Raw genomic sequence first — 27,164 nt, 5'->3', positions numbered from 1 at the left:
TCTGAAAGGGGATTTCAAATTACCGACTGTAAGGTACAAAAATCAATAAAAGCGCGCAGTCGCAGAGCGGTCTTCTAATAAACCAAGTCTTAAAATGAAGGTGCAGACTTCCCAACTACCATTTGGCACTACGTCAGGAGTAATAGATGATCTCTCAAAGCTACTAAAAGCGGTAAAAAGTCGCAGGTTTCTGAGGAATCTACGTATGAAGAACTTTGTTATATATGCGCCATTATACTTCTAGCGACTACTAAATGATAAACAAGAAGTGACGCGTGACAATATTTTTTAACCCAACGCCGATAAAGAAGTTTCACTTCAAAATGAGTTCGTGTAACCTTCACACGCGATTGAAATAAAACCTCTTAGCTATTGTAATGGTACTTATCTTGAAGATCATTCAAAGAAGTATTTATAGTAGGCGTGTCTTTCAAGTTCTGTCATTTCCATAGAACTACCATTTCCATATATCCCGGTAATTTTGAAATTTAAACAGCACTGTATTCGAAAGTTTAGAAAAATCTATGCAAAGTTTCTACCGAGGAGAGTCAACGCACGTCTACCACATCATCAGTGGACAAATCTTGGATCTATCCCCATGATCCTGATTTCAAACAGTCTACAATCTAGGTGTTTCAAGATGAGCCAAAGCCGCCTAAAGTTGTTCATTCTCGAAGCACTTCACAGAATATGGTCGTCACGTTGTTGCGACTCCTGCTCTTGAAGATTGTAGAACGGTTAACGCTTAACCTCTTACTGCATGAATTATGAAGGATGTACAATAGAAATTATTTCATGTAAAATAGTATTTATTTATGTTTGGTTAAACCTTAAAAACAGGATTTTTTTTTTCTAATATATAAAATTCCCGTGTCACGATGTTAGTTACCGTACTCCTCCGCAACGGCCTAACCGATTTTGACCATTCAGTAGGTCTGAGAATCAACTAACATCTATTTTCATACCCAAAAGTGTTAAGGGTTGCTTACACTAAAAAAATATATTTTATTTTTGGACGAAATTTTTTGTATTTTTTTTTATATAGTGTCATTAAAAATAAATACAACTAGAAGTAATTTATTAGGCAAAACAACGTTTGCTGGGTCAGCTAATCTATACTAATATATAAAGCTGAAAATTTTGTTAGTTTGTTTGTTTTTTTGAACGCGCTAATCTCAGGAACTAAAGGTTCAAATTGAAAAAATATTTTTGTGTTGAATAGACCATTCACCGAGCAAGATTTAAGGCTATAAACCATCACGCTGCGACTAATAGGAGCGAAGATACAATGGAAAATGTGAAAAAAAACAGGGCAGGTATAAATCATAACTTATATCTTCTACCCACGGGGACGAAGTCGCGGGCAACAGCTAGTTATTATATAAGAAGTTATATACTAATGCCATATATGGCTTCGTATGAAAAGTTAATATATTTTGTGAAAATCTTTAAAGCAGTTTCTTTTATCATTGTAACATAAAAAAGCTTCATTTTTACATTTTTCACATTAAGTGTAAGAACGAAGCTTTGAGCAGTTTTGACATAATTGGCGTTGGTTTTTGATCCAAATAGGGAAGTGATCGACGTTGCCAGTACATACTGAATTCAATGGTAAATCTTGATGCCTGGCTGGCGCTCTTCGAGACCTTTTCGAGGATAATAGCGAACCTGGTATGCTGTTTCGACTACCAGCTCTCGAAGATGTCGGTTTTCCCAGGACACTTGCTGGATGACCACGCTTTTTGCCTTGGTTTGCCTGCTTTACGCAAATGTTCGGAAACTGCGCCATAGAAGCTATGCGTTTAACCATGCACAAGTCGATCATATGAAAGAAGATCCTTTTGTACCATTTGCGTGCTCGTAAGTGAATTCGATTATAACCGAGCATTGAATACAGTAAGTCGACCCCTCCTATATGCTGGTTATAAACATCGATGGCTTGGGGAGAAACTACATCTGTGTATGTACTTTTTTCTTGACGGGAATAACGTCTTTATTTATTTACTAGCTGTTGCCCGCGACTTTGTCTGCGTGATTTTCAAGATGTGAAACACTATGATGTTTAATAATAGCGATCATCTCAAAAATGGAATGCAATATTGAAAATGAAACACTTTTTTTTTATATTTTAAGCTTGCTTATTTATTTTTCGAAATGAATTATAATGAATCTTGAGCGGCCCAAAGACTATCAAATGTGAATTATGTGCAAGTGTTCGTTTAGACATGTTTGACAAATCGAGCCGTTTAAATATGGGGGTGCAAGTAGGAAAAAATAACAGATTTGCTAAGACTGAGTTATACACTCAGTCTTAGCACTTCTGCTAAAAATGTTTTACTTTCGAGGGTTTTCCATTTTCTAATTGGGTGGGTTATGATTTTTGAGCACGTCTATTCTTGGGCCGGCCTACACCTGAAATTGCTAGACGGATTATGACAGTGATTATGAGGTATCATAAAATTATTATTGTACTGTAACTAAAGAGGTAAACCAGAACCATATTACTGAGGCCCCGGTGTCCGTTTGTCTGTCTGTCACCTGGCTGTTTCTCAGGAACAGTGATAGCCAGACAGTTGTTATTTTCACACACGATGTTTTCTGACGATATAAAATTATTTTTGTGAACGGAGCTGGTGAAGTGAGAGTCGGGCTCGGTAACTGTGGATTTTACATAGTGTCATAAGCGGTTTCGGTTGCGGTAATAAACGGTTTCCTGAAACACGTTATGTTTGATTGTTCTCTTAATATTAAAATTAAAATTTGGAATATTTCCAAAATAAAAAAGTTGGTAAACGTGTTATCTTGCCCCCCTGGTGTTTTGATCATGATTTGCCTTTAAATTGCTGATAAATAAATAGCGTGATAATAAAAAAAATATCAGACACCCCTTTTTCAAAATTGACAATGACAAAAATCTAAAGTATAGGATATGTGTAATTAAACAAACAAAGCAAAAATATGAACATAAAAGTGACTTCATGTGCATGAGTTCTATTTACTGTACCAATTTACAAAGAAAAATTACGTATTTTATTCGTTAACCTACCTGACAATCGTTGAAGTAAAATACCGTCATCCCTACTGCATAAATGGAACTTAAATAAAGACTACATGAGGTTGGTTATGAGGTTACGCTGACGATACCGACAGTCAAAATGAATTTTCCAGACATTGTATGACGGATGTAAGTGCTGATAGCTACACGCTATTATCAGCCTTATTGGGGAAATTTCCAAAAATATGTTTCTAATCCTCGTTGGCTTAGGGATCTCAGAAACGCATTCAGTCTCGTTCCTTCTTCTGTTTTTACCAGGCTACTAAAAAAGAAAATTTTAAATAAGTAGAGATTACAATAAATTGTTAAAGGAATTTTTGGAAGGGCCACGTGTGCGGTCTCTATAGTGGCGGATGTAGATCGATCAAATTGTTAAAATACTGAAAAATCCCTGATATCAGTAGACATTATTCTATCAATAGATACATAATGTCTATTCATTGATAGCTTTAGTCTTATAGATCTTTCACATTGCATACCTATTAGGCAGTTTTTATGCAAGTTTTCTGGGGTTTTTTATCCGAAATACTTTTGGCCTATGAAATATAACAACCTTGTTGGTAATTATATTTTTGAGCCGTTTGGGGTCGAAACGTTCGGGACATGGGGACCAGGTGCACGAGTTCTTTATAAAGAACTCGCAAAGCGTTTGGTCGACTCTACACGTGATCAGAAGGCTGGTCTATATTTTGCCCAAAGAATTAGCATTGCCATACAACGTGGCAATGCAGCCACTGGGCTGCCTTCTGGGCACGTTTCCCGACTTTGGCAAGGATGAGGATGTCTTTTTTGTAAATAATGTATATTTTTCTTTTTATATTGATACAGTTTTTAAAATGTAAATATTAGTTTAGTTTAATTTATTGTAATAAATATACCTAGGTCCTGAAGTGTGTTCTATTCTAAAGATTGATAATACCTGCTCATAACCTACTTAAAGCATGGATATATTGAAGTTATCTTGTAAATATGTATTAGAGAATTTGAATGTTAAGGTGGTTGAATTTTACAATATAGTTTCAGAAACTGTGTCGTAATTATAGATGAGATCAATGTGGACTACATTCAACTTTGGGTTGAGTGTCACTACGAATGTTTTGATCTTGAAGTACCATCGCCAACAATACCGAGCTGAAAACATAGGTATACACCTATCGTAAATAAATACAAAATCATATTACGGCATTCCACATTTGAACTTGAGTATTTTTAGTATACATCAATAAAAATAAAAATAATTTAAGTTCCTTTCTTTCAAGAATGTACCGATTACGGTAACAATTACATAAAAAAACGTATTAGTTTATGTTTCTTTTATTTTACTTGTGAAATAGTCGCGGTAGGCTTATATCAAACTTGAAAGATAATAAAATGACTAATTTTGTGAAAATTATTTATTTTCGAAAAATCCTATTATTGCTCTGCCAACAGTCTTAAGATAAACAGCGTGATGTTTTTTGTGTAAATTGATGACCGTGCTGCCTACTACTCAATGGGGTGAAAATACACCTCATAATTGTATTACACGATGTTACGGGTGAGTCCAAAAATTTAAAACTTTACTGCTCATGCCTTCTGCATAGTAGCGTTATGGTTTTTGTATATTTGTTGTATCATGTGTACGATAAGGTTCATGCAAAATTTGAACGAAATATATTCAGTAGTTTATGAGATAATTTGATATTTGTTTATAGATATAAAAGGCTCCTGCTCACCCCCTGTAACGAAAAGCGAGATAATAAGTAAAAAGTATGTTGACCGGACTTCTTGTTGATATTCTCTGAAAATTTGAATCAAATCTATCCAGTACTTTCCGAGATCTTTCCGGACATACATACAGACAAACAGACAAAAATTCTAAAAATCATATTTTCGGCATCGGAATCGTTCGTAGACCACCCTGCAATTATTCTTTTTTTTTAAATATTCAATGTACAGTTTTCACTTTTCTACAATTTTATTATATGTATAGATATGAGTAGAGTGATTATCATTTCGATAATATATTAAAAAGCACCCCACGCCCACCCCACACTATTATTAATTTATATTCATTGAAATTTTTAACACTTTTTTCTTAACTTAAATTCATTTAAATTTATTTTCTAGTTTAAGTTCGGTTTTCTATAAAAAGCGTGTTTTTTAGTTTTTTTAAACTATTATTTTTTCTTTCAAACGCTTATTCTAAAGTGTTTCATAACGATGGTATGAATGCTTATTAAAATAAAGAGCGTTAAAGAAATTCTGTAGAGCGTATATTGGCACTGCTCCCGTGCGAACCCGGGGCGGGTCGCTAGTGCGAATATAATACGAGTTTTCATTAAGATTCAAATTTAAACATTGCTTTCGTGATTATTTTTAAATCTTAAAAACCTTCGTGCCTCAATCGAGTCTAAAATGACATACTCTTGCATTAAAATATCGGAAAATACATTCTATATTATAAGTTTTTAGTCTTCATTAATGTAAAATATACTTTATTGTTTCAGGGTAGAGTTCAATTACGATTACACCGTTTTAAATTAAAAATAAAATATTATTCTGAGCATCCTCAGTCAAATAAGAAATTAATTGTTCATTTTAATATTAAGGATTTATAAAGTGAGACCTATTGCTTATGACTTAAGGTTTAATTTAGCATGCATGATGAAATTTTAAATTTATTAATATTTTTTCCCGGCAAATAACTCCACATAGTTTAAGTAACGCCGGAATTCGAACAATATATTTTTAAATACTTTTTTAAATTATCACGCACTTATATCTATCTCTTTTTAACACGCTTTTTTAATCTTTACACTGTCTCTTTCATTTCGGTCATGACGTCACTGGCGTGTGTTTTGTTTTCTCGGCGTCACTGGTACAATTTGTTGTGGAAGATCTATCTTACCACTAAAGGATGAAATACTCTTAGAAACCAGAAGTGAGGACAGGTTTTTAAAAAGAAAGCACGGTTACGTCACAAACAATTTAACCAAATCATTACAAAGATAACTTAAAGTTAGTACATCAAACTCCAATTACTGCAAAGGAATATGAATGGCAATAATCGAAATAACAATATGGCTGCTACGCTGAATAAATACAACGAAGGTCACGGAGATGTTCCAGCGAAGCCAGCTGACACCGGAGAGAGCGTTGCTAAGGGCGCTCCGTCTTTTATAGCGGACTGCTTGTCAAATCCCAGATTCGAAAGAGGCTTCACTAAAGATCTTGAAGGAGGCTTCACTTTGAAAAGGAGGTTTCGTTAACAATACCATATTACGGAACAGAAATAACACAAACTGTCAGCTGTAATGGCGTCAGATAATGACATTGAGATTGCAACTTTATATCTAACGCAGTAAGATTAATATTCTTGTGCACACGTGATGTCGTATTCCAGTAGAAACAAAAGACATGACAGTGACGTCACGTCGAAAATGAAAGAGATAGAGCACAAAAAGAACGGGACATAGAACTACAGCCACTAGCAACATGTGTTCAAAAATGTACCAAATTGCCTTATAAATAAGGTTGACAATATCTTAGGCTAATACAAACAAAAGACACGTCAGTGACGTCATGCTCGAAATGAAAGAGAAAAGTAGACAATTAGAAAGAGAACGGTAGTTCATCCCACCACGAGAAAAAGTGTAACTCAAAGATTAGCATTGCAGAGGTCTTAAAACAAAACACACGCCAATGACGTCATGCCCAAAATGAAAGAGAGAGATTCAAAATAAGAGTGAGAAGTAAAACTACAGGCGCTGAGGACACAATATGCTCAAAATTGTATCATATTTCTAAAGCTATTAGGTTGATTGTCATTTGGTCATTCGACAACCACAAGAAGAATAAAAAAAATATCTAAATTATTTTAAATCTATTTAATTAAAATGGAGTAAATATAAATTGAACTTTATGCCTTAGGGGTATAAGTCATATTTTCGGGTAAATTATTTTAAGGGCACAAAATAAAATTAATTTATTGAGTTTTAAGTGAATATTATTATTTAAGAAACGCCCGAATTCGAACAATATATTATAATTTTAAAATTCCTTTTTAAATTATCAGCCACTTATATCTATCTCTTTTTAACACGCTTTTTTAATCTTTACACTGTCTCTTTCATTTCGGGCATGACGTCACTGGCGTGTGTTTGAAATCGCAAACCTTTATCCAAGTAAGCACAAGCACAGTACACATATCTCCATACAGTAAGGAAACTACGAAGAAAACTGTCAAAACGGCACACTCACACATACATACATGCACACGTACGAGACCGCTAAGGGGGGTTCGCGGTGCTGCAGTTGCGAGTGTCGCGTCATAACGAGTGGTCACGTTTAAATTTTTCTTTATAATTATTCAAATAATTTTAACTATGCCTCGTGCTTATTGCGTTGCATGCGGCTGTTTGAAGTCTGCTGAATTAAAACCGGACCTATCATTTTAAAGAAGATGGCGGTTATATAGCGCCTTATATTATTTTTTATTATATAGGTATTTCTTTTATCTTTTTTTCTACTATATTTAAATTCTAGTTTATGTTAGATATCGGTTGCAATAGATTATAATTGTTTTCGTGAAGCAGATAGTTTTGTCTCGAATATTTAAAATCCAAGATGGCGGTTAGTACAAAAAAAAATACTTTTTTGTTATGGGTATCGTTTTCATAGGTGTCGAGGGTGCTTAAACCTAAAATTAGATAAAAAAATAAATCCAACATGGCGGCTGGAAAAAATATAAACTTTTTTGTCACGGGTATCTATTATTTTAACTGCGAATAGCGCCATCTATGACAAAGGCACGCTACTACGATACACAACTCTTTCCATCGCAAACGTTAGTGTTGACGTGGCGTCTAGTCGCGCTCTACACCTCTAGCTAGTTAGTACAGCAATGGTGTAATAGATGGCGCTAAACTCAATGTAAAATATTTTCAAAAATCGGCAAAAATGAAGTGGATTTACAAAATTCAGCTATCAGAGGCGCTCATGACTTTTTTTCTCACTTATAAACCGGATAGATTCGGAGATATGATCAAAAGAAGAAATTTTATAAAAAATGCAAAAAACTAACTTCCCGTGGTTTTTAAGGTTCCGTACCTCGAAAGGCATATACCTAGCGGAACCCTTCTAGCATCAGTTTGCTGCCTTTCCGCTCGTCTGTCCGTCAAGTCCTTTTTTCTCAGAAACGCGTGGAGGTATCAAGCTGATATTTATACCGGATACTCAACCCTTACTACTAAATGAAACTTCTAAGACAACGCAATAAAAAGATACAGCTGTTTTATCGCTAAAAGTTTTCGACACTCTATAAGGAATCAAAATCCTGTTTATTTTAATATATCCAAGCAACAGGTTTGTACGGAACCCTCAGTAAAGACTCCGCCCGCACTCGACCGGTTTCTCTACTCATAATGTTAGTTTCAGGGTTCTGAATGTCCAAACTAAACTCTGAGGTCAGTCTGCTGTCCGTCGGTCAATCTGTTTGTCAGTAGTAGTACTGCCACCACGTAGTCGTAGTACAGAAAATACTTAATCTCGATATGCACATTATCTCACTTACAGAACCCTCGTCGGAAGCGTCCCACTCGCACTTGTCTGTTATTATTTGAAACTAGCTGCTTCCCGCGATTCCGTCCGCGTAGAATTTAGTTGACAGCGCGCGGTGGTTCCCGTTTCTTACAATCAGAATCTGTACCGTTGACGTTTCGCGAAAATATTCTTCAAATGTCATGTAGTTTCGCATAGTCCTTTATTTTTCTTAAGTAATGCGGCTGAGGTAGATATACGAACTCTTTTTGTAGTTGCAGCGTGCCGTCGCTTTGATAACTGTCGTAGCACTTGAGGTTGTATTGACAGCTCTGCTGGAGGTCATGAGAACATGTCTGTTGTATTCATTGATTAGAACAACAAGTGTTCCACCAAATAAAAACAATATATATACCATATTACGGAACAGAAATAACAAAAACTGTCAATAGTTTTGTCTCGAATATTTGAAATCCATGATAGCGGTTAAGTACAAAAAATATTACTTTTTTGTCATGGGTATCGTTTTCATAGGTTTCGAGGGTGCTAAAACTGAAAATTAGATCAAAAATTAAATCCAAGATGGCGGCTGAAAAAAATATCAACTTTTTTTGTCTTGGATGTAATGTGAAAAAGGGACGCCATTTTTTTAAAAAATGTGTATTTTGTCCTTCTGTATTGAAAATGTGAATTATGAACATTACGAAGTGGTACCACTGTATACCACTTGGTAGCTCACCATTCACATTTTGTACTTTTTGATTATTAAACAGATTGCAACATTCTGACAAAAAATTAAAATTAAATAAATATGCAGATAGTCGGGAGTCTGTATTAAACTATTTCTCGTATTCTAAACTGTCGTATTTTATTATCAGTGAGAGACTCTATTCAAATTTCATATATTTTTTTACATAGTTAATATTTTATTTTTTATAAAAAGACCAATATCATAAACATTACAAGTGACAACCCTACCATCTCGATGACGTGTAGGTATTTAGTTTGACAACTTGGCTTAGTTTCCTTACTGGTCTATATATATACTGTGCCAGTACGAATATAATACGATTTTTCATAAAAACTAACCAATTATTCCGTCCCTTGAAAAAATATTGACACGTACAAGTAAAGGGCGAGTCAAAATTAAACATTACTTTCGTGCTTATTTTTAAATCTTAAAAAACCTTCGTGCCTCAATCGAGTTTAAAATGACATAGTCTTGTATTAAAATATCGGAAAATACATTCCATATTAAAAGTTATTTTAGGCTTCATTAATGTAAAATATACTTTATTGTTAAAGGGTAAAGTTCAATTATGATTACACTACACTATTTTAAATTAAAAATAAAATGGTATTCTGAGCATCCTCAGACAAATAAGAAATTAATTTTTCATTTTAATATTAAGGATTTTTAAAGTGAGACCTATTGCTTATGACTTAAGGTTTAATTTAGCATGTATGATGAAATTTTAAATTTATTTTATATTTTCTCCCGGAAAATAGCTCCACATAGTTTAAGCCGGAATTCTTTTTTTTTATTTATCACGCACTTATATCTTTCTCTTTTTAACACGCTTTTTTAATCTTTACACTGTCTCTTTCATTTCGGGCATGACGACACTGACGTGTGTTTTGTTTCTGTTCAAGTCTCACAGCTTGGGATATCAAAACGTGGAATTTCAATAAAATAATGTTTTCTTGTATACCGTTCTCTGTCTGGTTGTTGTTCTATCTCTTTCATTTCGGGCATGACGTCACTGGCGTGTGTTTTGTTTGAAATCGCAAACCTTTATCCAAGTAAGCAATAGTCATTTACGAGGAAATTAATTTGTAGCGATTTTTTAGCTTTTGTGAATTTTAAGTTTGTTTGTTTGAACGCTCTGATCTCAGAAATTCTCAAAGGATGTTTTTTTGATATACTGTAAGGCGCGATATTAAATGTAATTATTTAAGAAGGTAGGAACAGAACTACGGCCAGGCCCTGGACATGTTAAAATGGAAAAGTAGATCCAATGAACCTTTTGAATTGTACTTTTATGAGAAGTTAGCTCTCGTTTACCAGTGTAACCAGACGGCAAGCGGGCAGTAGATTGCATTATACATGGACTTAGCGATAAAACTATAAAGACGAGCGCGTTGGCTTTGAGATGTACTAACCCTGAACAGTTACTACAATTTCTCATGAGCAATAAGGATAATCATCCTTTTGTAGAGCGCAATATGGATGAGAACAACAAAACTAGTGATGAACAATCTAGTAATTCAAATAGTCGCCCGCCGGTGGACAAGACTGAAAGGTCACAGTTCACTTCTTCATGCTTCAATTGCAAGGAGCCCGGTCACCCTTTCTTTAAGTGCCCCAAACCTCTCATTAAGCGCACTCAGTGTGACAAATTTGGTCACACTGCAGATAAGTGCAATTCCAAAGTATCACAGGACAATAAAGGACCACCTTCAAAAACGATGTGCATCCACACTAAATTCTGATTGGTAAACCAACTCATTAATTCTTGTTTTAAGGTAGTCTGTATAAGATCAAGGATAATACAGTGAATATATGCATTGGACCAATATCCTCTGATTGTAGGATACTTTCTCATGACGTATTGGCTCGTGCTCTGAAAATCCAACTAGGTAGGCAATCGTATAATTTTACCTAATGAAGAGGGGCGTCAGCAGCAAAATAGGGCTACTTAAGCGAAGTTCGAATCGGTAGCAATATTGTTGGCAATCAGAAGAAGTTGTTTCATTTGCTAGAACGGTTTAGTCATTGTTTTGCGTCTACTTACAACACTTGGGATGCACTGCCGTGTTGTGGCCGATATCGGCAACGAACGATATAGGGTTGCAGCTGTTCCCGGTCTGATCAATTCAAGAAATAAGCGTAAAATCACTATCGCTGCCGACAGAATGTTACCATGGGTTCACGTAGTTGCTTTAGAAGTTAATATTGATAATGATTCAGATGATGTTAGTATTGTATCTGCAAATGGTGACCTTAAAATATGTTTACAGAATGAGTAGGTATCGATATTTTGTTTTTTTTTTTTGTTGATGCGAGATAGTGAATTGTACAACATAAATCGTTTTTGTTGTTGATTGTTTAATATCTAGTAGGTAGGAGAATAATTTTGGTCTTACATGTAATGAAATGCAAGATTTCCTATAGCTTAATATGTAAGTTTACTTACTTCCTTTTATGTATTGTTACTTATCCACGATATTCCTTTGAATTCGAATGAACTCTTTAGTCTAAGATGATACATGTAATTAATTAAGTAATGACAATTTCTTAAATTATGCGAGAAATGAATGGTTCGCTATTTAGATTGAGTGTCTGTGAGAAACGAAGGGTTCACATGACAATCAATTTTCAGTTAGATATGACCTTGCGATAAATGAATGACTCGATCTGGTCACATAAATGTGAGAAATGAAGGGTTCACATTTTATAATCTCGCGAGAAATGAAGAGTTCGTGGAAGTATAAATTATATAAGGCAATATTGTCAATGATTATGCTAATGTAAGTTTGCGTATGTTTCAAATTTCAAATTTTATTAGTTTTACATGATAAGATGATTGTAAACATAGTTCATTATTATGTTAAAAAAAGATGATAATTATTTAAGTAAGATTGCCGTCATTTGTCTTAATATTGTTTAAATATCTACTTGACGGCGTCACGAATTGTTCCCCGAATGTAAGGCTCGAAACCCGTGTATGAGGACATACACGACGTCAGGATGGACAAATGTAAGGCGCGATATTAAATGTAATTATTTATTATTATTTAAGAAGCTCATTTGACTAATTCGCGTGCGTGAGCAAATGAGGCTGTCTGGATATTTAAAAAATAAATAAAAGAAGAGAAAAAAAAATATGAAAATTGGCGGGAAGAAAAGGCAATTCATGACGGGCGATTCTGGCGGGAGCATTGAAAGCTTAATGTACGGATTAAAGATTATTGTTTAAAAAGGTGTGGTATCCGAATAAAGTTGTATTGTCGACAAAGGAATTGCATTAAAAAAAGTTACCAAAAATCGATACTAAGCTGTAAACTCACCGTGACTAACAAACAATTATTAGAAACAAAACCTCCTTAGTCTTTAAAAACAACTTTATCAAAAACTTTAATAAAATAATTGTTGGCGCGGTTATGTATGTGACAAATTACCACTGATAACTTAATAAGCGTTCGGAAATCTAACTCATAGTATACCTACTTATTTTTAATTACTTACATTAAAATGAAATCATCACTCTTATTATTAATATTAAATATTAAAAGTTAAAATCGGTACATTAAATCATGTTTAACTATAAATAAACATTCCGTGGCAGGTTATTTCCAAAAATAATAAATGAGTGCGATAGAATTTAATTAATGACGTAACCGCGTTTCCGTACATACGACGCTCTTTTAATATAGTCTATGTCGTATGACGTTGACATTCGTTACGCGCGTTTTTTTAAATATGAAAAATAAATGTATATTTTTTAATCTTTGTGAGAGATTCTTACTATTTTACCTCCTACAGAGTATAGAAAACTACGAAAAAAAAATCAGAAAAATCGGTCTAGCCGTTTTCATGTTATGGCGTGACGACTTTCGTTGTTATATATGTATATAGATAAACTTTAGCAAAAGATGTCTGTTTTGTCTTTTATTTTACATCTGCTTATATTTTCAGCCCTTACTGCCTGTGTCGTGTAATGACTTTTTAGATTTACGCAGAGTTTTGTTGGATCTTGCATATCGTATGATGGACTCGTTCCATATTGTTTGCTGGCTTTTAAGTAAAAAAGAAACTATCGAGTATCATGAGATGGACTACGAAAAATATAAAAATTTGGTTTATAGGTCTATTAAATAATTCAAAAGAGCCTATGACCATAATAATGCACAGTGCACACCATCATTCGGTACAAATTAATAAAACCCCAAATCAATCCAACCGCAAATAGTGTCATGCAAAGTGTGTGTTTTAGTGAAGGAAAATTACCAATCTTATCTAGCAAAAGTAAGGTCTCAGGGAAAGCTAGCTTTGGCAGTAGCGTCATCAGGTATCGCTGCAACTTTATGAGCAGGTGGACGTAGGTACAGCTCATTCCACTTTTAAACTGCCCTTAACAGTGTCTTTACAGAAAGATAGCGTGTGCTCCATACGTAAAAATGGTCCTTCAGGAAAAGTGCTGCAAGAGGTAAACTGGGACGAAAGCACCATGATCCACAGAGATCATGTAGAGGCTCTAGATAGGACTTTCAGAGATATAAGAAGTTGTGAAAAAATCATGGATGGGATTGCCGTCATGTTTGCTGGGGACTTTCGACAAACTTTACCAGTAACAGTAAGGGTAACTAGGGCAGACATTGTGAAGTCCTGCCTTAAAGGTTCCCCATTATGGAAGTTTGTTGACACCTTAAAATTATATACAAATATGAATATGAAAATTAAACATAAATATAAATACAATAGAAAATAAAGATCATCAATGGATGTGTCGAAGGGCAATTCCTACCTACCTAATTTTAAGTAAACTTCCAGGAGACATAGTTACCTACACATCTATGGATAATGTAGTGGAACGAGAAGATACGGTCCGTTACCCACTGGAGGTTCTCAAGTCTGAACCCAAGTGGTGTTCCCCCGTACTCCCTCAAGTTAATAATAGGTGCCCCAATTATATTACTTCGAAATCTTAAACCACCAAATTTATGCAACGGGACCCGACTTCAAATCAAATTTCTACACAATGTCATCGTCGCAATAGTTTTGACTGGCTAGCAGTTGATCAACCAGTATTTATACCTCGCATACCGATATAACCGATGATCCCGAATGATTACCATTTAATTTTAAAAAATACAATTCCGACACATGAGAGCATGATGTATGGTTGAATGCACTTTCGGTATTCTTTGTAATAAATGACGAATTTTCCTTCGATCCCTTGTTGTCAGTCGATTTTGCTGATATAACAGTCAAAACTTGCTGCATTCTACACAATTTGGTACAAGGTAGAGATGGCATTCAATACATTGATATGTACTGTTTATGAATGTCCGTTAGAAAGTATTACAACAGTCCTTCCGATAGAATAATGTCAGCAGCAAATGAACGCAATTATTTTGCGTCACACTTGACTCTACCGCAAGAGACGGTATCATGGCAATATGACTTAATTTATTATTTCATCTTAATGTAGGAATTTAACGCAGTCCGTTAATTTCTTGTAAAGTATAAAAATACAGATTATAAAGTTGTCCTTGACCTTTTATAATGGTACGTAAAACAGACAGCTTTTTTTTTAACTATTTAAACAACTGCGATCTCACCTAATGTAGAATATGTTGTACATGCTAGCTAATTAATGACATTTTGATAAACAAAGCGACTTGTTACATTCCACTAAGTCTACAATCCAAGGACAGATCCATCATAGGATAGGTTCTTCGCTATCAACAGATGAACAACCAAAGTGTTAGCAAATTTACTTCATGGAAGATGGAACAAGGGGGAAGGTGATCGCAGATGTCAAAATATCCAAGGAGTGGAAAGAGATATCGTTTTAAAAACCCAAAGAATGTTGCCTGAGCATGACAGCCTCACGAATACATTTAAAACTGCGAATAGACTAGACTGGCGGGAGAGACGTATAAGTGCACCCTGACCGTTTACCAAGTGGGGAACATGACGGTACAATGCATCATTAATCAATGAAGTCGCATCCGTGATATCATTCGAGAAAATTATTTCAATATAGTATCACGATGCAGACAACAAGCTTATTAATTTTATGTTAACATGTGCGTAAACGTTGAAAGCGAAAGATTATGTTACATATCATTAAATATATCTGTAATACTTACAACTTAACAAATTGAATAAACAATTAAATTCTCCAAATTTCAAATAGCTTGGTCGTAGCGAATACAGCGGCCTCTAATCCGATCGACAAAGTACGTACATTTCAGACTGGACGTTGTATCAGTAGCAAGAAATCTGTGTGGAGGCTCTGAGAAGTTCCGTTACACGAGAGGTACCCAACCAACACACGCAAGTTGACTAGCAATGTGCACCTAGAGAATGGTTAACGAGTCTCATGGTTGGTTGGATGGTTAGCTTTACTGGGAATAATTTTCCAGTAAAGCGAAACATAATCTTCCCCTCCAAAAACGAGCCTTACTGCTTTTTTACCTCTGTTTCAAAGATGGGTTTACACAATCCCTACGTTAAGTAATGGTATTTTGGTGAAATGGGTCACGCATAATGCTCGTAGTAACCAACCTTGTGAACTGTTCATAGCAATTGGGTCTCTTATGATGACCTAGCTGTCATTTGTTTTTCTAGCTGCAATTCATGTACATCGTGTTCCATATTATGATATTTTATAATCTGTCTGGTGTTTGCAATCTGCGTCCATCGTGAGGGAACTTTCGCCAGATTAATAGTGACCTTTGGACTATCAAATCCTCAAGAAGTGTGGGATAAATATAAAAATATATTCTACACAGACTGCAAGAACATGATGCCATTTAAAATGCGTTAATTTACAATGACATAAGTTATTGATTGTGATAAGTGTACGAAGTCCCACAAAACAGCAATCGAGCACTCGATCACACAGTAAGAGACATCAAAGCACCCAGGATATCACGGGAGGGATGGTGCTACTTGTAGCTGGTGACTGCAGACAGACCCTTCCGGTGATTACAAGAAGCAGACACTGCTGCATTATGGGTTCACGTTAAAAAAAAATTCTCTATATATTCTCTGGCCTATAGTATAAGGGCTTGTTTTCTTTATCTTGGTCTAAGTCACGTCGAGGGCACGGCGTGGGGATGTGTCGGACTTCCACCGACTAACAATACCCCGGGTCCCTTCTATTGCTTAAACCAGAGTCACGGTTTAGTATAAGGCCTGGGTCTGGGTATAGGTCACACATCATGTTTGTCTGGAAGCCCCTTTAAATATTTTATTTATTTTACTCTGTTATGTTACTCGGAACCCTATCCCTAAGGCTCAGCTGTCTGTTAGTCCTGTCTTCGGGCGCCAGGCCGTATATAAGAAACGAGATATTTTAGATTTGATATACCTATAGTAGGTATCACAGGTGCACAGGTATTGCTGATCAATATTACAGCAAATATTGGTCTAAACATTTTAAATCAAAGTTACAACGAAATCTTTCTCGCGTCATTATCCTCATCACCGAGGTTCCTTCAACCCGTCATACTCGAGTCTGACTCGTATTTAACTGCGAATAGCGCCATCTGTGACAAAGGCACGCTACTACGATACACAACTCCTTGCATCGCAAACGTTAGTGTTGACGTGGCGTCTAGTCGCGCTCTACACCTCTAGCGAGATAGTACAGCATTGGTGTAATAGATGGCGCTAAACTCAATAATAAAATATTTTCAAAAATCGGCAAAAATGAAGTGGATTTACAAAATACAGCTATCAGAGATGCTCAGGATTTTTTTTCTCACTTATAGACCGGATAGATTCGGGGATATGATCAAAAAAAGAAATTTTATAAAAAATGCAAAAAAAAACTGACATCCCGTGGTTTTTAAGGTTCCGTACCTCAAAAGACTTATAGCGGAACCCTTCTAGCATCAGTTTGTTGCCTTTCCGCTTGTCTGTCCGTCAAGTTCTTTTTTCTCAGAAACGCGTGATGGTACCAAGCTGATATTTATACCGGATACTCAGGCCTACAGTCTCCTAAAGGTGTAAAAAAATGGAACTTCTAAGACAACGCAATCAAAGTCATTTATTTTTCTTAAATAATGCGGCTGAGGTAGATATACGAACTCTTTTTGTAGTTGCAGCGTGCCGTCGCTTTGATAGGGAACGTGCACATCGATGGTGCTGCCAACTGGTGTCATAAATTTGAATGTTTTACCCAGTTTAATATTTGACATTTACCATTTACGTGTAAGTAAACATAATTTGAGGATGTACCAACTCATCAAAACAAAACAATGGCGTAAAATTGTATTACTTTCCAAGGAAAAGTATTCACATGCCATGGTTATGTGAAAAACGGCAAAAGTGGATAAACGCAGTAAAAACACATAAGTAAGTATGAGTCTTAAATTATATTGAAATTACTAATGATGTCATTAATTACTAAAGATAACTAAGTTTTGTAGTTTGTAGTTTATACGAGTTTTGTACGTAAACATAACCTTTAAATCTGTTTACAGGACACATTCGAATAATTGGCTGCCATCTAAAAATACAACGATATGCAGTGCTCACTTTATTGGAAACAAAAAATCTGAAAATCCTACACATCCATCATATGTCCCTACAATTTTCGTTTGTGCGACAATTTTGCCAGTTATTACAGTATCATTTTCGTTGTGAGTTTTCTCTTCAACATCTAACACGTGGCCGGCCTCGAAGAGCTTTTTTCCTTTCAATATATTTTGACCACGTTGTCGATCATTATTGATTGGTCTAAACCCATATTTTATAATTTTATTCATCATAAAAAATAAAAATATGTAATTTTGATTATTGTTTACATTGTTGACAGCACGATGAAAGGTCTAATAACTTTCTTTTATTGTCCGCATAGTGTCTCTTCTGTCGCAAAGTGCTGCCACCTATAGTTAGTGCGCGGTCCTTATACCATATTACGGAACAGAAATAACACAAACTGTCAGCTGTAATGGCGTTAGACGATGACATTGAGATTGCAACTTTATATTTAACGCAGTAAGATTAATATTCTTGTGCACACGTGATGTCGTATTCCAGTAAAAACAAAACACACGCCAGTGACGTCACGTCGAAAATAAAAGAGAAAGATTGATAGTTAGAAAGAGAAAGACAATCAAGTGAGAAAAAAATATTCATATAAACTTTACCGTTTCTCAATTTGATATCAAAACAAAAGACATGACAGTGACGTCATGCCCAAAATGAAAGAGAGAGATTCAAAATAAGAGTGAGAAGTAAAACGACAGGCGCTGAGGACACAATATGCTCAAAATTGTATCATATTTCTAAAGCTATAAGGTTGATTGTCATTTGGTTATTCGACAACCACAAGAGGAATAAAAAAATAATAATTTAAAAAACAAAAAACCCGCCTGCATGGATAACTACAATTAAAAATCAACTGAAAAGACTGAAACAAGATAAAATACAATATATACTTAGAAATATCAGCACGATAGTCTTTCATTTTTTTGCAACAGTATAAACAGAATTGCAGTCGGAGGCATGCGCAAAGAGATAATAATTTATCATATAGAAGCACTTAATTTCATGCCTCCAGTCTTTTCAGTTGATTTTTAATTGTAGTTATCCGTGCCGGCGGGTTTTTTGTTTTTTAAATTATTATTTTATTTATGTCTTTTTAGGTAATTATTATTTATTTATCGTTCCATTTAATATTAAAAATGCAAGTTATGTACATACTTAGAATCAGTGTTTAAAATCCTTCATTTTGATACCCCACTTAATATGCCTGGTAGATTTATTATTTTTATTTCCTCACATTATGGCTTCAAACAGCCGCTATATAGTGTTTTTTCTAATCTATCGATACCACAAAATAATGTGAAAATCCATTCAACGGTTCTAGAGATACAAGGTAATAAAGAATATTACATACATACAAGATACGCGCTAAACACATAACCCTCCTGGCAGTCGGGTAACAAATAAATCTAAATTATTTTTAAAGCCATTACTATTTAATTAAAATGGAGTAAATATAAATTGAATTTTATGCCTTAGGGGATAAGTCATATTTTCGGGTAAATTATTTTAAGGACACAAAATAAAATTAATTTATTGATTTTAAGTGAATATTAATTTATTATTTAAGTAACGCCGGAATTCGAACAATATAATATTATTTTAAAATTCTTTTTTAAATTATCACGCACTTATATCTATCTCTTTTTAACACGCTTTTTTAATCTTTACACTGTCTCTTTCCTTTCAGGCATGACGTCACTGGCGTGTGTTTTGTTTTCTCGGCGTCACTGGTACAATTTGTTGTGGAAGATCTATCTTACCACTAAAGGATGAAATACACTTTCGATGCCTTTTTTATCTCGTTCTAATCTCATATCTATCTCTTTCATTTCGGGCATGACGTCACTGACGTGTCTTTTGTTTTTGTTCAAGTCTCGCAGCTTGGGATATCAAAACGTGAAATTTCAATAAAATAATGTTTTCTTGTATACCGTTCTCTGTCTGGTTGTTGTTCTATCTCTTTCATTTCGGGCATGACGTCACTGGCGTGTGTTTTGTTTGAAATCGCAAACCTTTATCCAAGTAAGCACAAGCACAGTACACATATCTCCATACAGTAAGGAAACTACGAAGGAAACTGTCAAAACGGCACACTCACACATACATACATGCACACGTACGAGACCGCTAAGGGGGGTTCGCGGTGCTGCAGTTGCGAGTGTCGCGTCATAACGAGTGGTCACGTTTAAATTTTTCTTTATAAAATAATTTTAACTATGCCTCGTGCTTATTGCGTTGTATGCGGCTGTTTGAAGTCTGCTGAATTAAAACCGGACCTATCATTTTCAAACTTCCTGCAGATTTTAAAGAAGATGGCGGTTATATAGCGCTTTATATTATATAATTATTTTATCTGTTTTTCTACTATCTTTAAATTCTAGTTTATGTTAGATATCGGTTGCAATAGATTATAATCGTTTTCGTGAAGCAGATAGTTTTGTCTCGAATATTTAAAATCCAAGATGGCGGTTAAGTACAAAAAAAAATACTTTTTTGTCATGGGTATCGTTTTCATTGGTTTCGAGGGTGCTAAAACCTAAAATTAGATAAAGAAATAAAAAAAACATGGCGGCTGGAAAAAATATAAACGTTTTTGTCACGGGTATCTGTTATTTTAACTGCGAATAGCGCCATCTGTGACAAAGGCACGATACTACGATACACAACTCCTTCCATCGCAAACGTTAGTGTTGACGTGGCGTCTTGTAGCTGTCGACACCTCTAGCGAGTTAGTACAGCAATGGTGTAATAGATGGCGCTAAACTCAATTTAAAAAATATTTTCAAAAATCGGCAAAACTGAAGTGGATTTACAAAATACAGCTATCAGAGGCGCTCAGGATTTTTTTTCTCACTTATAAACCGGATAGATTCGGAGATATAATCAAAAGAAGAAATTTTATAAAAAATGCAAAAAAACTAACTTCCCGTGGTTTTTAAGGTTCCGTACCTCGAAAGCCATATAGCGGAACCCTTCTAGCATCAGTTTGTTGCCTTTCCGCTAGTCTGTCCGTCAAGTCCTTTTTTCTCAGAAACGCGTGATGGTATCAAGCTGATATTAATACCGGATATTCAAGCCTACAGTCTCCTAAAGCTGTGAAAAAATTAAACTTCTAAGATAACGCAATAAAAAGTTACAGCTGTTTTATCGCTAAAAGTTTCGACACTCTACAGGGAATCAAAATACAATGTCAGATGCTGTCATGTCCGAGCCGGCCACAAAATTAAGAGAATTATTTACCATCATCCTGATATTTTGCCAACCATCTGACCCCTTAGAGTTATGGAATTAATTTCGTAATGCTTTATGTGAAGATATATATATCAGGATATGACATTAGCATATAATGATGACATATACAATGTTGCACTAATCTTAATTGAAGATAAAATTCATGAGATTGGCGATAAATCACTAACCGATTTTGGGCTACCTGTATCAAAAAGGATAAATGCACTTAAGCATCTGTGTTTACCAAGCAATTATTGTACAGCATCCCTTGCCCACCCTCAGCCGATGATGAACTATTTGAAGTCATCCTATTGGATTATAGGGGTCAGAAAATTTGGGCAAGCACCACGTAATAAAGTGTGTAACATGTGCAGAACAAAGAGCCAACACCAACAATCAATTGATGGGTTTCTACCATAGAAATCTAAATAACAAGGTAATAGAAATGGCATACACCGCGGCGATCTATCGAAACGCATGTCGCCGGTGGGCGGGGCTTCAACACATTCACAGCAAATAACTACGCAATCACGCAAACATTAACATCGAGAAGACCAAGCAAACAACACTAGGCTGTACATCTATTGCAATAAGGTTGACTTTGACGTTGTATGGATTCACTAACTCACACAGTCATTACATTTTTTTGCATTAGGCGTAGTGATTACGTAAACTACACTAGGGATTGACTACGGGTCCGAAATATAATGAAAGACGAAATTATGAGTGACAATGTTTTTTGTTGTATTCTTCTATGGATTACATTATAATATGTACTTACAAAAAAAAAATCGCGGATTGACGGTTGACAAAAAAAAATATTATTAGGAAATACTTGGTAGGTAGATTTGGTATATACGGTGATTTTTTAGTCGTCTTACAAAAGCAGCCCAGTTCATGTATCCAATGACTAGTAAACGTTCATAATAAAAAAATGGGTTTTTATGAGATTTGGATAAATTTAAATTGCAATTTTTATTCAATGTTATGCTATAACGCAAGGCGTACTTTTCGAAACATTCAGTTGCGAGCGCGGTCCGAGCCGTAACAATGGAGAGGGGCGCGGGCGGCAAGTTATCATGCATGCAACTAATTTCATAGTGTATATTCGGCCTAAGTTGTAGGGTACCAATTTCGTTTACCCGTGGTAGACATCCACTTGTCTTTTGTATTTATTTCAATCCTGTGGGAATCTGAAATAAAAATATATTCAATAATATGTTCACAAAAACAAACGACTATTAAAATTGTTACTTTTCGTATACAATGTTCATTTTGGATAATTTGTCCGCACTTAACCACATCACTATTTCCGACAGTTTTGTGCGGCCGTACCACTATAAATACGATCGTATTGAAAATCTGAGGGCACGGCAGTGCCCCTGCCAAGTCTCGAGCAAAACGGGCACGGCCGTACCATCTTTTCTCGAAGCGATTCGCGGCTGTTTCGCCCCCCCTGTATCTTCGACGTGGACAAAGCTAGGAGTTTAGCTTTTCGGGGAATAATAGTAGGCATTAGAACAAGCTTAAGTTCGAAATTACATGCCAATTGAATTAATGGTTTAGGAGTTACGGTCGATCAAAGTTACACCATTTTGTCACTCACTGACTCACTGACTCACTGACTCACTGACAGATCATCAAAAATCTAAGGTACTTCTAGCAGACTTAGAAACTTCAAATTTTGCACCAAGATAGGTCCTTAGCCACATATAAAGGAAAAATTATAAAAACATTAAAAAATAATATGCCATAGAAAACAATTTTATATTTGCGGTTTGGCAAGAACATTATGTATGGATTTTGACTGCATTGTTAACTTTGTTCGTTGTTTAAGTACCTATTCAATTGGATGAATACATACATAGAATAGAAAAGAATAATATAAATGTAATACACAGACTATCATTAATACAAATTAATACATAAAATTCATAATTCATTAAATTAATAAATCTAAAACTCCATTGTATTGCGATAAATATTGTATGCGCGCTCGATAGATGGCGTTGTACGTGTCTGAATCGCGCTATGGTTTCGTTACAAAGCGCAGTCTAAGTAGTACTTCAGAATAATTCGATAATTTTCATCTGATAGCGCCACCTGTCTATGAAAAACCATTTCGAAACTAAAAAATATTGTAGTGATAATTGATATTCGGAGAACTTTACGTGTTATTTAGTTTAGTTTAGCTATAGTTTGTAAGTTAGTAGATATATATATGCATATATATATAAGTTTAAGCTTGTTTACATTAGAAGTAACGAAGTCTCAGAGAAGAAACAAAAGAGATAGAGATAGAGAATGGGTTCTAAGCAAAGCAGTAGCTGAAGTCCTAGAAATTATGACACCTAAAAAAAAAGAAAGAAATACACTTACAAAAATAAATGAGATCCCACCAAAAACATTACATGTAAAAAAATGCCAAGTCTCTCGATGCAGTCTTTCCATCGTAAAAAGTTTTGAGATCTCATAGAAGCCAAGTCCTATTCAAAATATTTTGTAGTTATAAATCAACATTTAGTAATTGTATCAATAGTTTTCTTTATATTATAATTATAGTGACTTGGCAATGAGCACAAATTAAAAGCTGCTTGATGCCTGGTATTATGTGCAAATGTTACTGACGAGACCAGTGATCAGATTATTTGTTATGTGTGAATCATGATGGTCACTACCGACTACATGCTCCAATACAATAATTAAGAATACCTTACGGGCCATCGCTTTATGAAAGTAAATGAATCGAGAGTACACTAAGACTGACTGCCGTTGCCGAAATTCGGTTGGGACGACACGGATAAACCAAAAGAAAATTAATTTTGTGATATTAATGTTTACGCATGCGGTGTGTGTAACTTTCAACTCCTACAAATATGCCGTTTTATTTGTTTCTTCTTGTGCTCATTGCCAAGTCACTATAATTATAATATAAAGAAAACTATTGATACAATTACTAAATGTTGATTTATAACTACAAAATATTTTGAATAGGACTTGGCTTCTATGAGATCTCAAAACTTTTTACGATGGAAAGACTGCATCGAGAGACTTGGCATTTTTTTACATGTAATGTTTTTGGTGGGATATTATTTTTCGTTATACATTTCTCTTTTTACAACGGTGCATTTCCGTTAGTCTCTTACTGCAGAGGCAATGGTTAGTAAAGAATGCAATTGTTGCAGGATGGTGCGATATTCATATGGTTTATAATGAAGGTTATGTTTTGAAATTTAATTTTGCAATAACATCAATATTACTGCAATAATTTACTCACCGATAAAATGTTATCTATTTATTTATGTTATTACACGATGCAGATGAATTTCCAGCCTGAGAAACGCCGCAAAACACCATTTTTAGTGGTTCTTGCTGTGACAACGTTCCGCGAGCGACTGAGCGTAAGTTCGCGCGCTGGTGTCTTCATAAAGATTTATAAAGATTTATTTGTCCAAGACACCAGTGTGGCGACAAGGTCACGCGGCGTTGGCACTTCTATTACCTTGTTATTTAGATTTCTGTGCTCGCATGTAATTTTGCCGATTTTGGTTTGAAGCTGGCACAATATCCAAATTGTCATTACACGGCACTGGCAAAACGTGCTGACAATATACGACACAAAGAAACATAGAATAATATTAATTACTGATTAATGAATAAACATCACGAAACATTGACAAAATATCAAAAAGGAGGCATGTGTGGAAAACGATATATGGCCCGTGTGGGGATCGAACCCACGACCTTCGTACTGTAAGCACGACGCTCTCTCAACTGAGCTAACGGGCCGTGGTGAACATATTTCAAATTACCGACTACAAGGCGGAGAAATCAATAAAACCAGTATTCGAAACTCTTTTGAGATAATCAGTATAATAGTTTAAAAAAAACACGCTTTTTATAGAAAACCGAACTAAACAATAATTTAAATTAAGAAAATAGTGTGAAAAAAAATTTATTTTCTACTTTTTAGTTTGGCTTATTTATAATAGCTTGTTTTTTTTTTAATTTTAAACTATTGCACGACTCATGATGCGAAGCATCAGAGAGTGCTTTACGATCGATTTTTTTTATATAAATTAACAAAAATCAAATTTTGCAAATTAAACAATGGAATAATTTTATCAAATTAGTGTATTGTCATCGGTCCTCAATAAATCTACAAAGTTTGAACGAAATCTGGCCGTTTAAAGTGGGTCCAAATCGCGCCCAAAGAGTCGGTTACAAACAAACATACAGGTGAAGCTAATAAAAAAAGCGTGTAAAAACAGCTTTTCTTGTAATCACTTTTTAGCTTTAAGGCGACGTTTAGACTTATAAATTGTCATTTTTTGTGCAATTGTGATACGTAAATGAACGAAAAACTATGGAACAACCGCCTACATTTCGCTCACAATATTGCCGGCGAGTGATGGGAAATCAACCTAACTGTGATAATTACAAAAGATGAAGAACTACAAAAAGGGTTCTCTGAGAATTAGCGGAGAGTATTATGAGTTGGTTTCGAGGACATGACTGAGTTAGAGGCACAGAATACGTGGGTTTGAGTTTCCAATTTTGAGGAAGTTCCGTGTAAATTGTAGATAAATACTGTACTATACATAGAATATTTTCGCTTTAACTGTGAGAGTTTTGTGTCTGTACGTCTTGAGAAGTTGTAAAATTTTGATTTGTACTTGTAACCCATTTTGCTCCCCGCACCGCTTTTTCATATAGCACCAAGGCTAAAGCAAAACAGATTTATCCTGAAATATGCATCGCCATTGGTTTCATTATACCTCGCAGCCTCTATCAACAACCCTCCTTTTGTTTAACGCCATCTAATGACATGACTCTGAATGATTGACTGGGTGAAGCGGCGAAGCGCGGCGCGCGCCCTATGAACTAATTGACGACAAAAATCTTCACTATCTGCATTGCTTCTATCATGACATTTTTTTTGGGCTTTTCTTTATCATTTTTAATTATTATTTTGAACGAATAAAGTAATCATTGTAGAATAAGAACACTGACGCCCCAACCTTGCTTCTTAAACATGCGGCCTGACCAGATTTGGTGGGTTTTCGGTCCTTTAGCTCCGAGAAACCAATATAATATTAATTTCTGCTACGGAACCCGTCATGGTCGAGTCTGACTCGCATTTTATTTCTTTAGCGCCATCTGTGACAAAGGCACGCAACACGATACACAACTCCTTCCATCGCAAACGTTAGTGTTGACGTGGCGTCTAGTCGCGCTCTACACCTCTAGCGAGTTAGTACAGCAATGGTGTAAAAGATGGCGCTAACTCAATAAAAATATTTTAAAAAATCGGCAAAAATGAAGTGGATTACAAAATACAGCTATCAGAGACGCTCAGGATTTTTTTTCTCACATATAAACCGGATACTTTTGAGATATGATCAAAAGAAGAAATTTTATAAAAAATGCAAAAAATCTGACTTCCCGTGGTTTTTAAGGTTCCGTACCTCGAAAGCCATATAGCGGAACCCTTCTAGCATCAGTTTGTTGCCTTTCCGCTCGTCTGTCTGTCTGTCCTTTTTCTCAGAAACGCGCGGAGGTATCAAGCTGATATTTCTACCGGATATTCAGGCCTACAGTCTCCTAAAGCTATGAAAAAAATAAACTTCTAAGAGCAATACACTAAAAAGATACAGCTGTTTTATCGCTAAAAGTTTCGACACTCTACAGGAATCAAAATACAATGTCAGATGCTGTCATGTCCGAGCCGGCCACAAAATTAAGAGAATTATTTACCATCATCCTGATATTTGCCAACCATCTGACCCCTTAGAGTTATGGAATTAATTTCGTAATGCTTTATGTGAAGATATATTGAACATAATGCGTAATGACAATCAGGATATGACATTAGCATATAATGATGACATATACAATGATGACTAATCTTAATTGAAGATAAAATTCATGAGATAGGCGATAAATCACTAACCGATTTTGGGCTACCTGTATCACAGGATAATTCACTTAAGCATCTGTGTTTACGAAGCAATTATTGTACAGCATCCCTTTGTGCGCGATAGATGGCGTTGACATCTATCGCGT

General features: G+C 35.2%; 1 long non-coding RNA gene and 1 other non-coding gene across 2 annotated transcripts; both read right to left on the bottom strand.

Moving 5' to 3' along the window:
- Nucleotides 1-5,856: 5,856 nt before the first annotated feature.
- LOC113503663 lies at nt 5,857-19,663 on the bottom strand. The gene is made up of 3 exons (XR_003401475.1): nt 19,648-19,663; nt 17,553-17,555; nt 5,857-5,962 (listed from the first exon to the last, which is right to left on the bottom strand). It is a non-coding gene; the product is annotated as an uncharacterized LOC113503663 (long non-coding RNA).
- Nucleotides 19,664-24,814: 5,151 nt separating this feature from the next.
- Trnav-uac lies at nt 24,815-24,887 on the bottom strand. The gene has a single exon. It is a non-coding gene; the product is annotated as a tRNA-Val (tRNA).
- Nucleotides 24,888-27,164: the final 2,277 nt, after the last annotated feature.

This window comes from Trichoplusia ni, chromosome 20 (genome assembly GCF_003590095.1).
Source record: "Trichoplusia ni isolate ovarian cell line Hi5 chromosome 20, tn1, whole genome shotgun sequence".
Taxonomy (NCBI): Eukaryota; Metazoa; Arthropoda; class Insecta; order Lepidoptera; family Noctuidae; genus Trichoplusia; species Trichoplusia ni.
The sequence above is the reverse complement of the archived record's forward strand: the minus strand, read 5'-3'. Positions and strand labels throughout refer to the sequence as shown.